Below are 10,090 nucleotides of genomic sequence, written 5' to 3' on the forward strand. Positions count from 1 at the left end.
CTTTGCAAACAACAAATAGAAACAGTAGATCACATCACAAGCAGATGTACAATACTAGCAAATACAGAATACCCCAGAAGACATGACAATGTAGCAAAAATAATACATCAACAACTTGCCATAAAACATAAACTAATAAAACAACACGTTCCCACATACAAGTATGCACCACAAAATGTACTGGAGAATGATGAATACAAATTATACTGGAACAGAACGATTATAACAGATAAAACAACAACACATAACAAACCTGACATCATACTCACCAATAAAAAGAAGAAATTAACACAACTAATTGAAATATCCATACCCAACACAACAAATATACAGAAGAAAACAGGAGAAAAAATTGAAAAATACATCCAACTGGCTGAGGAAGTCAAGGACATGTGGCATCAGGATAAAGTAGACATTATCCCAATTATACTATCAACTACAGGAGTCATACCTCACAATATTCACCAGTACATCAATGCAATACAGCTACATCCAAACATATATATACAACTACAAAAATCTGTAATTATTGATACATGTTCAATTACCCGAAAGTTCCTAAATGCAATATAACATATACCATACAGTTACAAGGAAGTCACGCTTGACCGAGGTCCGCGTCACGTTCCATTTTTAACCAGACTTAAGTCTGAGAAAAAAAAGTTAATAATAATAATAATAATTGGGGGAAGAAGAAGAAGAAGTAAAAGAATGGGGAAGAGGATACACTGGATAGGAAAATTGTTAAGTAATAAGCACCACAAGTCCACATAATCATTTTACATGTCAGACTGAGTTCTATTAGACTCTCACAAAATACTATGTTACATTCTATACTGAAAGATGGGAAATACGGAAGCGTCCAATCCCGCCCGTCTGCTTTGACCCATGACGTCACAAATATGGCGGAAACGACCATAAACCACGATTCCAATATGGCACATATAAAGTCGGTACATACACATTATGAGAACGAAAATACATCGAAAAACAAGCGCGCACACACACACACACACACACACACACACACTCTCTCTTTCCACAAAAAGCCTAATGACACTAATGGGACAAGTGCGGGAAATGGGGTGTTTTTGGGTGGGGGCAAACTAAATATAAACAAATTTATACACCCACCCACATACAAACCACACAAAACGACGAAAATACCATCACAAAACTCCACAAATACCACTAAACACAATATCATCTGGAATCTGACACTTCTCTTGACCTATATAGCTCAACAGCAGCTCCCGATCCCATAAGTTAGGATCAAACACTTCCCTTGGCCTATATAGCTCAAAAACATCTCTCGATACCAATATCGACATACACAGTCACACATTGGGATCTAACACTTCCCTTGACCTGCGCACTGTTAATTTTATCCGTCATATCCATTCGTGAACATAAACACCACCACATTAATTTTACTAAAATTACCACACCATGTACAGCGAACAACACTACATTAACCTTCACACAAAATTGTTAACTCACTGAAATTAATTACACTACAAACACAGCCGACACTAACAATTCTGGACAATGAGCAAAAGCAAACTGAGCCCATTACACCACACAAACGAAAACTCTGAACATACCACCAGAGAGCACAGCATGACGACATCTACAAACACGCCACACTCACAAACCTAACTCCGCGCCGTCATGACGTCGCACACGACAACACCCTTACGTCACGGGTCAAAGCAGGCGCATGGGATCAGACGCTTCTGTCAACCCGAAAGATGTTAGTGGAACAGAACATTTTCTTTTACTAATGTGTAAAAAGAAATGTGTTTGTTGTTAAGTACTTGCAGTCAAAGGAAATGCCTGTTGGTAACTACACCACTTGTTAGAGAGCAACACATGTACCTTATGAATAAGGTGAAATTGTCACCAGCTAACGTGGTAATGTTGGTATGTTGGTAAACTGGCTCCTTATTCCGTTTTTGTCATTGCGCCTGCTTGGTGCGGTCTATCTTTGAGTCATTGCTCCTCCTTCCTGTATATGCAATGTCATATGTTTCTGTAAATTAACGAATTATGAACATTGTAATTATTTGCATCATAAATCACAGTCTGCTAACAATACCATTACCGTCTTAGGACTGATTGTGATGATGTAAAACGGGTAGTAACCACCATGAACCAAGGACCTTGAGACTGGTGGAAAGGAAATGATAGCCATACCGTAGTTACAATCACAACGGAGGGGTATCTGTCGAGAGTCCAGACAAAATTGTGGTTAATGAACAGTGCTAGCAGCCTTTCAATAGTTCCAGGGGCAACAGTCTGAATGATTGACTGATCTGGCCTTGTAACATCAACAAAAACGACCTAGCTGTACTGGTACTGTGAATGACTATAAGCAAGGGGGAACTACAGCCGTAATATTTAACGAGGACACACAGCTTTACTCTACGGTAAAATGATGATGGCATTCTCTTGGGTGGGCAAAATATTCCAGATGTAAAACAGCAACCCATTCGGATCTCCACGTGGGAACTATTCAGGAGGTCGTCACTGTCAGCAGAAACAGAACTGGCATTCTACGAATCGGACTGTCGAATGTCAGACAGAAAATTTAAAAAGGGAAACGGATAGGTTAAAGTTAGATATAGAGGAAATTCGTGAAATACAGTGGCAGGAGGAAAAAGACTTCTGGTCAGGTGAATACAGCGTTATAAATACAAAATCAAATAAGAGAATGCAGGAGTTGGTTTAATAATGAATAAAATAAACAGGAATGCAGATAAGCTACTAAAAACAGGATAGAGAATGCATTATTGTAGCCAAGATAGATACAAAGCCCACACCTACCACAGCAGTACAAGTTTATATATCAAGTAGCTCAGCAGATGAGATTGAAGAAATGTATGATGCAATAAAATAAATTATTCAAATAGTTATGGTAGATGAAAATTTAATATTCATGGGGGACTGGAATTCGATAGTACGAAAAGGAAAAGTAGTAGGTGAACATGGACTAGGGATAAGGAATGAAGAGGAAGTAATCTGGTAAAATTTTGTGCAAAGCATAACTTAATCATAGCTAACACCTGGTTTAAGAATCATGAAAGAAGGCTATATAAAAGGAAGAGGCCTGGAGACACTGGAAGGTTTCAGATACATCATATAATGGTAGGACAGAGATTTAGGAACCAGGTTTTAAATTGTAATACATTTCCAGAGGCAGATGTGGACTCTGACCACAATCTATTGGTTATGAACTGTAGATTAAAACTAAAGAAACTGCAAAACGGTGGGAATTTAAGAAGATGGGATCTGGATAAACTGAAAGAACCAGAGGTTGTAGAGAGCTTCAGAGAGACTATTACGGAGCGATTGACAAGAATGGAGGAAAGAAATACAGTACACGAAGAATGGGTAGCTTTGAGAGATGAAATAGTGAAGGTAGCAGAGGATCAACTAGATAAAAAAAAAAGAGGGCTAGTAGAAACCCTTGGGTAACAGAAGAGATATTGATTTTAATTGATGAAAGGAGAAAATATAAAAATGCAGTAAATGAAGCAGGCAAAAAGGAATACAAAAGTCTCAAAAATGAGATTGTCAGGAAGAGCAAAATGACTAGGCAGGGATGTCTAGAGGACAAACATAGGATGTAGAGGCATATACCGCTAGGGGGTGAGATAGATACTGCCTACATGAAAATTAGAGACCTTTGGAGAGAAGAGAATCACTTGTATGAATAGAAAGAGCTCAAATGGAAAACCAGTTCTAAGCAAAGAAGAGAAGGTAGAAATGTGGTAGGAGTGTATACAGGGTCTATACAAGGTTGATGTAGTTGACATTTCTTATGGAAATGGAAGAGGACGTAGATGAAGATGAAATGGGTGATATGATATTGCGTGAAGAATTTGACATAGCACTGACAGCCTTGGGGGAGCCAGCCATGACAAAACTATCATTTGGTGAGCAAGATGTATACAGGGGTGAAATACCCTCAGACTTCAAGAAGCATATAATAGGCTAATTCCAATCCCAAAGAAAGCAAGTGTTGACAGGTGCGAAAATTATCTAACTAGGCCTATCAGTTAAATAAGTCACGGTTGCAAAATACTAACACAAATTCTTTACAGACGAATGGAAAAACTGGTAGACGCTGACCTCGTGGAAGATCAGTTTGGATTCCGTAGAAATGTTGGGACACGCGAGACAATACTGACCCCAAGACTTAGCTTGGAAGATAGGTTAACGAAAGGCAAAATTCCTGCCTCTCCTTGGAGCAAATCACGTTCGTTAAAATTCCAAGTTCGGACACTGTCGTCGTAGCAACAGTAATTTTAACAGGATTTTTTACTCAACGGAGAGCGTCATAGAACATCCGCAAAATCTGAGCTGGACTAAGATGGACTTTTTGGGTCCAGCAGAATTTTCGGTACCACATATCCGCTAACAGTGTACCTAGCTCAACAAACAATTATGCATTTAATGCGGTTTCTTGTCATTGCAAAAAACAAACAAATATATCTCCAAAGGCATATTACAAAACGATAAAAGTTTAATAAGCAAACTAGTACATCGAAATTACGCTTCGCATTTTCAGACTACGGAAGACATACCATCACACATACCTTGTCAATTCATAGAATATTCGGGTCCAGTGTAGCAAAAAACATAAACAAATATCATATCTCCAAAGGCATATTACAAAACGATAAAAGTTTAATAAGCAAACTAGTACATCGAAATTACGCTTCGCATTTTCAGACTACGGAAGACATACCATCACACATACCTTGTCAATTCATAGAATATTCGGGTCCAGTGTAGCAAAAAACATAAACAAATATCATATCTCCAAAGGCATATTACAAAACGATAAAAGTTTAATAAGCAAACTAGTACATCGAAATTACACTTCGCATTTTCAGACTACACACATACCTTGTCAATTCATAAAATATTCGGGTCTAGTGTAGCTGGGGATACAACCACAGACTACACATATACCTTGGCAATTCATAAAATATTCGGGTCTACCGGTCTAGTGTAGCTGGGGATACAACCCGTCGGCTTTGAACATTTGAACAATGACGTCACAAGTCACCAGAGAGCATGTAACAGGCGTCTATAAAGCTAGCGAAATGAGGGATGCTCAACTACCGGGCCTACCGATAGATGGCTCTACCAGCTGATTACTGTCGTCTGTATTGCCCGCCATATTTGAATTTATCAAGAAGTTTCTCTCGGTCTGTACGGTGTATAAGGAATTAAGGATTATCGAAATGGTGATTTCTTGTTCCGCTTTCAATTGTACGAAGCGATGAAGTAAGGAAAGTGACTTACCATTTCACAGGTAATAGGACTATCGATACAATACGACAACAATACAGACTTAGTGCGTTTGTTAATTCGATGTTTTTGAACAGGTTTCCTCTAAAGCACCCAGGGCTGCTAAAGAAGTGGATTACTTCCGTGAAGCGGAAAGATTTTAAACCTACGTATTGCAGTTTTCTTTGCGGAAGCCTTTTCCGACAAGATGATTACGTAGTGAGCCCTGGAGCGTGGAAGAAACGTCTCAAACCCGAAGCAGTGCCATCAGTTTTTGACTTTCCGACACATTTGATGCCACCAAATAAACAGCCACGACGACATGTTGGGATTTTGAGTGACAACGATGCTTCTCCATTTGAGGTAGCTAATTAATTTCCTTGCTATGTGTGTGCTTTTGTGAATTTATTTCGTACGGACACAAATGGACTACATAGGTCTAAGCAATGTTGTAACACAGTTCCATATTTTTGTTTTTAGCGTTCTGTCCTGGAATCCGTGCTTGATTTGCCCTCTGCAGAAGCTACTGATTGCGTGGAGAATGTTGTCAATGAGAATTCTTCCGTGGAAAGCATGCCCCATTTATCCAACGCAGAAGCTGCGAATTGTGTTGAAAACGTTAGTATAAGGATGTTTTCACACCCCCCAAAGTTTTCTTATAATATTTTTTCATCAAGCCTTGAGTTATTTCAATCATATGTAACGAAATTATTTCTTTATTTCAGAGTGCAGTTGGTTCTCAAGTAATTGATTGTGGTATACAGTCGAGTAGAAATGGAAGACAAGGCGACCGAAACTTGCAATTTTTTCTCAGACAGTGTGCACGAATTAAAACGTAAACTGAAGTGTGTCCGTGAAAAACTTCGAAGAAGAGAGAAGAAAGTGTTTTCCATGGATGACATCATAAGTTCATTGAAGAAGAAGGGGCATCTTCCTGAGAAGTTACATAACTTCCTCAATCATCAGAAAGGAACACAAGTGGAATTAGTGTGCAATTTAGTGGACAACTCTCTCTTATCAAAGGGTAATTGATACACAACAAATGTGAAAATGTTTGCGATGATTGTGTACTTTTATTCACCAGCAACATATGAATACCTGCAAAAATTAATGCCTCTGACCCATGAATCATTGATTTCTAAATGGGTGGCAAGTGTCAACTGTGAAACTGGCTTCTTAAAAGATGTTTTTAAGTACGTTGATTCGAACCCAATCATAAGGGACCAGTTCAGCAATTCATGTCTAATTGTAGACAGTGTGGCAATTAGGAAGCAAGTAGTTTGGGACCAAGGAACTAGGCAATACACAGGTTTTTTAGAGTTTGGTGGGGAAGTGCCTCAGTCAAAAGAAGTAATAGAGGCATCTGAGGCTCTGGTTTTCATGCTTGTCTCTATTAAAGGCAAATTTATATGCCCGATTGCATATTTCTTTATCAACGGTGTACAGGCAAATAATCTGGCCACACTTATAAAATCTGCTTTAGAGAGGCTGCATAGTTCTGGCATTAGGGTTTGGTGTTACATGTGATGGCTGCAAGGTAAATGTAAGCACTTTACGTACACTTGGCTGTACTTTAAATTTTTCCAAGGGTGATTTTAAAAGCTACAATGTTTATTGTATCTTGGACATGTCATATGATTAAGTTTGCCAGAAATGCTCTAGCAGAAGTATCTGCTATTGAGTCTCCAACTGGCATTATTAGATGGCATTTCATTGAGCAACTGAACAAGGTACAACAAGAAGGTATGACATTTGTCAACAAACTATCAGGACAACATATAAGTTATGTAAATAGAAAAATGAATGTTTCATTAGCTCCACAGACTTTGAATTCTAGTGTGGCAGATAGTATAGAGTTTTTGAGGAGGGTTGGTGATCCAAATATTAAAGGAAGTGAAGCAACAGTAGAATTTTTGTATTATATTGGTAGGATTTTTGATATTCTGAACTCCAGAACTCCATTAGGTAAAGGGTATAAGAGCCCCCTGAGACTTGACAACAAATCTTATTGGCTTGGTATTTAAAAAAAAAAAAAAAATAAAAAAATGATTCAAATGGCTCTGAGCACTATGACACTTAACATCTATGGTCATCAGTCCACTAGAACTACTTAAACCTAACTAACCTAAGGACATCACACAACACGTTGGTATTTTCAGACACACTGAAAATTATATCAAAAGCTTAAAAATCATTGGTGTTCCATTGCTGCTCCATGCAAGAAATACTTTTGCTTTTGGGATAATTTTCAATATGCAATCAGTAAGGCGCCTAGTTCTGACAAGTATGCTTAGTGTTGAATCTCCTTTGAAGTATTTGCTAACATATAAACTGTCACAAGACCACATAGAGCTTTTTTTCCCCTGCATTCGGTCCAGATGTGGTTGGAACAACAATCCAAATTCATACCAGCTCAAATGTGCCCTGAGAAAGTTGCTCTTGGGTAACAGTGTCACTGCAATGAAGGGGAATTGCTCAAATTTTAATGTGTGTTGTTTGCCACCTGTTTATGATTTTCATGCAAGAAAGCATGTAATAGAAAGTGATGAAAGTGCTGCAGAAAATGAAGTAGAGGAGTGGTGTGCACTTCTTGATGATAAGATTAAGTTCTCATTTCACAAGTAAAGCATACTCTATTATATTGCAGGGTATGTGTCATTGCACCTTTCAAGGCAGATCACATGCAAAGACTGTCTTCACATACTGAAGCCACCAGTAGTTAAATCCGCATTAGAATGTGATTCTCTCTATGCTTTTCCCAATATGGCCAATAAAACTGCATTTGTAAATTTTGTTAACCGGGGAAAACTGGTTAAAACAAGTGACTGCGTGTACTCTGTTGTAGAATACTCAGAAACTGTTTCAGATGTTTGTGATTGCTGGGAATATGCGACAGAAATATATACAGGCCAAGATTTTGCATTGTGTTAAAAATAAATTTGTAGATTACACATTTCCTGCTCTTGGTCATGATTACCATTATGAAATTAGGATTGAGGACTTACATCAGACTCAACTTGTTTGTAAGATTGCATCCCTATACTCCTGCATACGCTTAAAAACATGTGGAAAAAAAGCCTGCTGAGAAAATTTTAAACAACAAATCAAGTATAAGGCAGAAGTTAAATAAACTCATATTGTTTAATCATGTATAGTGATCAAATTGGAAAAATTATGTAATGGGACATTCCATGCTGATGGGTGTGACATTTTGACAGATTTTCTAAAACTATTTTGTCCATAGATTTGTTGTTGTGTAATGATGAACTTCAAAAGATGAATCACATTGAAGTAAAATTAAGTCTTTACGCCCTGTGTAGATATTGTAACAAAATTATAATTGTTTATTATATAAGCTTATTTTAAGATGTTTGGTGTTACAAAATATGCACTTGCATTAAAAACGGTTGATTTGTGTGAAATTAATGAAAAAAAAACAATGTTCTGAGACTTATTTGACAGATGGCTTTCAGTGTGAAAAAATATTTCCCCTCAATAACTATGTTAACTTGAATTTTTCACTTTAAGAAAACAGTTTAATCACAGGATGGGTGTGATCTAATGGAGTATGCAGTGGCCCTATGTTTCAAACAGTAATGTTTGTGGATACTCTGCAACATAAGAACAATAAAATTGTTACTCTGTTAATTCTTGTTTTAATACTTCCTATAATGAACACAATGTTCCAATTGATCATAAGCATTCTTATTACTTTATAACCATTCTAGAATAAGGGAGCCTGAGTCAGGCAAAACCTAATTTTCTGAATTTTGTCTTCATTTTGCTAGGATGTCTTTCTATTATATTTTCCTGTGTTGAGGGGGGGGGGGGGGGGGAGGGAAGAGAATGCAAATAATCATATAGAATTATCTTTCTAACACTACAAAGTACAGAATACAGTGATTACAGGTACACGTGGAAATCTAGGAAATTTCAGTATTCATGTTACATGCCTAAGTTTCATCAAAATTTACCTTAATTATACGGTTACACTTTTTGCTGATTTGAACTGTGTACTACATGTTAAAAAGATTTTGTTTGGTCATAGTACTAAAAGCATTTCATTTTGTTAGTTCATATGTCCCATACGGAACTGAAATTATCAAGTTATGATGACAAAGGAAGGAAATGAAATTAAGGAATCTTACCTCACAGAAATTATGTAACAATGGTCACACTTTTTGCTAGTTAACTTTAACATAAACTATTTAGCTTTCCATTAAGAGTGAAAGCAGTTGCACGAGTCACGTAAAGAACAAAGTTTCCCACAGGGAACTAAAGTAGTTTACGTTTGAGTTATTGCAGACCCAAAGTATTGTGATCTTCATATTTCTATTTAAAAAGGTTTGTAACTCAAATTCGCAGACATTTTGGAATCAGTACATACATGTGTGTAGCAAGGTACTTTTCATGTGCCATGTGGAACCTTTAATTTTCTGGTTTAAATATAATTTATTTCATGAATTACCTTTAATACCAGCACTGTCTGAATGCAGTATTTACCATTTAGAAGAAGAAATATTAGTGTACAGAATAACAAACCTCAAGAAAAATGCGAGAGATTGTTCTGTACAGAACTTGGAATGGCTCTTTATCAATAGCAGGTCAAAAAGAAGGCTTCTATTAAATGTGCAAAGAAACCAGTTAGTACCTCGTAATTCACCATAGAGGTGATACAGTAATAAAACAATTTAATTTTTTCAGAATTTCTGCTAAGTATTAAAAGTGTGAAGACCTATTCAATTAGTATTTGCTTTACCAATAACCTGTAGTACAAGCACACCTATAA

At 37.1% G+C, this 10,090-nt stretch overlaps 1 protein-coding gene and 1 long non-coding RNA gene across 5 annotated transcripts in view; one reads left to right on the forward strand and one right to left on the reverse strand.

Moving 5' to 3' along the window:
• LOC126162050 (uncharacterized) overlaps positions 1-5,078 on the reverse strand; it is a 60,242-nt gene extending 55,164 nt beyond the window's left edge. For 3 of the 4 annotated variants that reach the window (XR_007534987.1, XM_049918294.1, XM_049918291.1), the window contains exons 1-2: positions 4,915-5,078; positions 1,879-2,032 (exon numbers count right to left, since the gene is read on the reverse strand). The gene's annotated coding sequence lies outside the window, so the exon portion shown is untranslated. The remainder of the gene's footprint in view (positions 1-1,878; positions 2,033-4,914) is intronic. The other variant, XM_049918292.1, reaches the window with a different exon arrangement.
• Positions 5,079-5,456: 378 nt separating this feature from the next.
• Positions 5,457-8,900, forward strand: LOC126162053 (uncharacterized). The gene is made up of 3 exons (XR_007534993.1): positions 5,457-5,664; positions 5,782-5,919; positions 6,027-8,900. It is a non-coding gene; the product is annotated as an uncharacterized LOC126162053 (long non-coding RNA).
• Positions 8,901-10,090: the final 1,190 nt, after the last annotated feature.

Source organism: Schistocerca cancellata, chromosome 2 (genome assembly GCF_023864275.1).
Source record: "Schistocerca cancellata isolate TAMUIC-IGC-003103 chromosome 2, iqSchCanc2.1, whole genome shotgun sequence".
In the NCBI taxonomy this organism is placed as follows: Eukaryota; Metazoa; Arthropoda; class Insecta; order Orthoptera; family Acrididae; genus Schistocerca; species Schistocerca cancellata.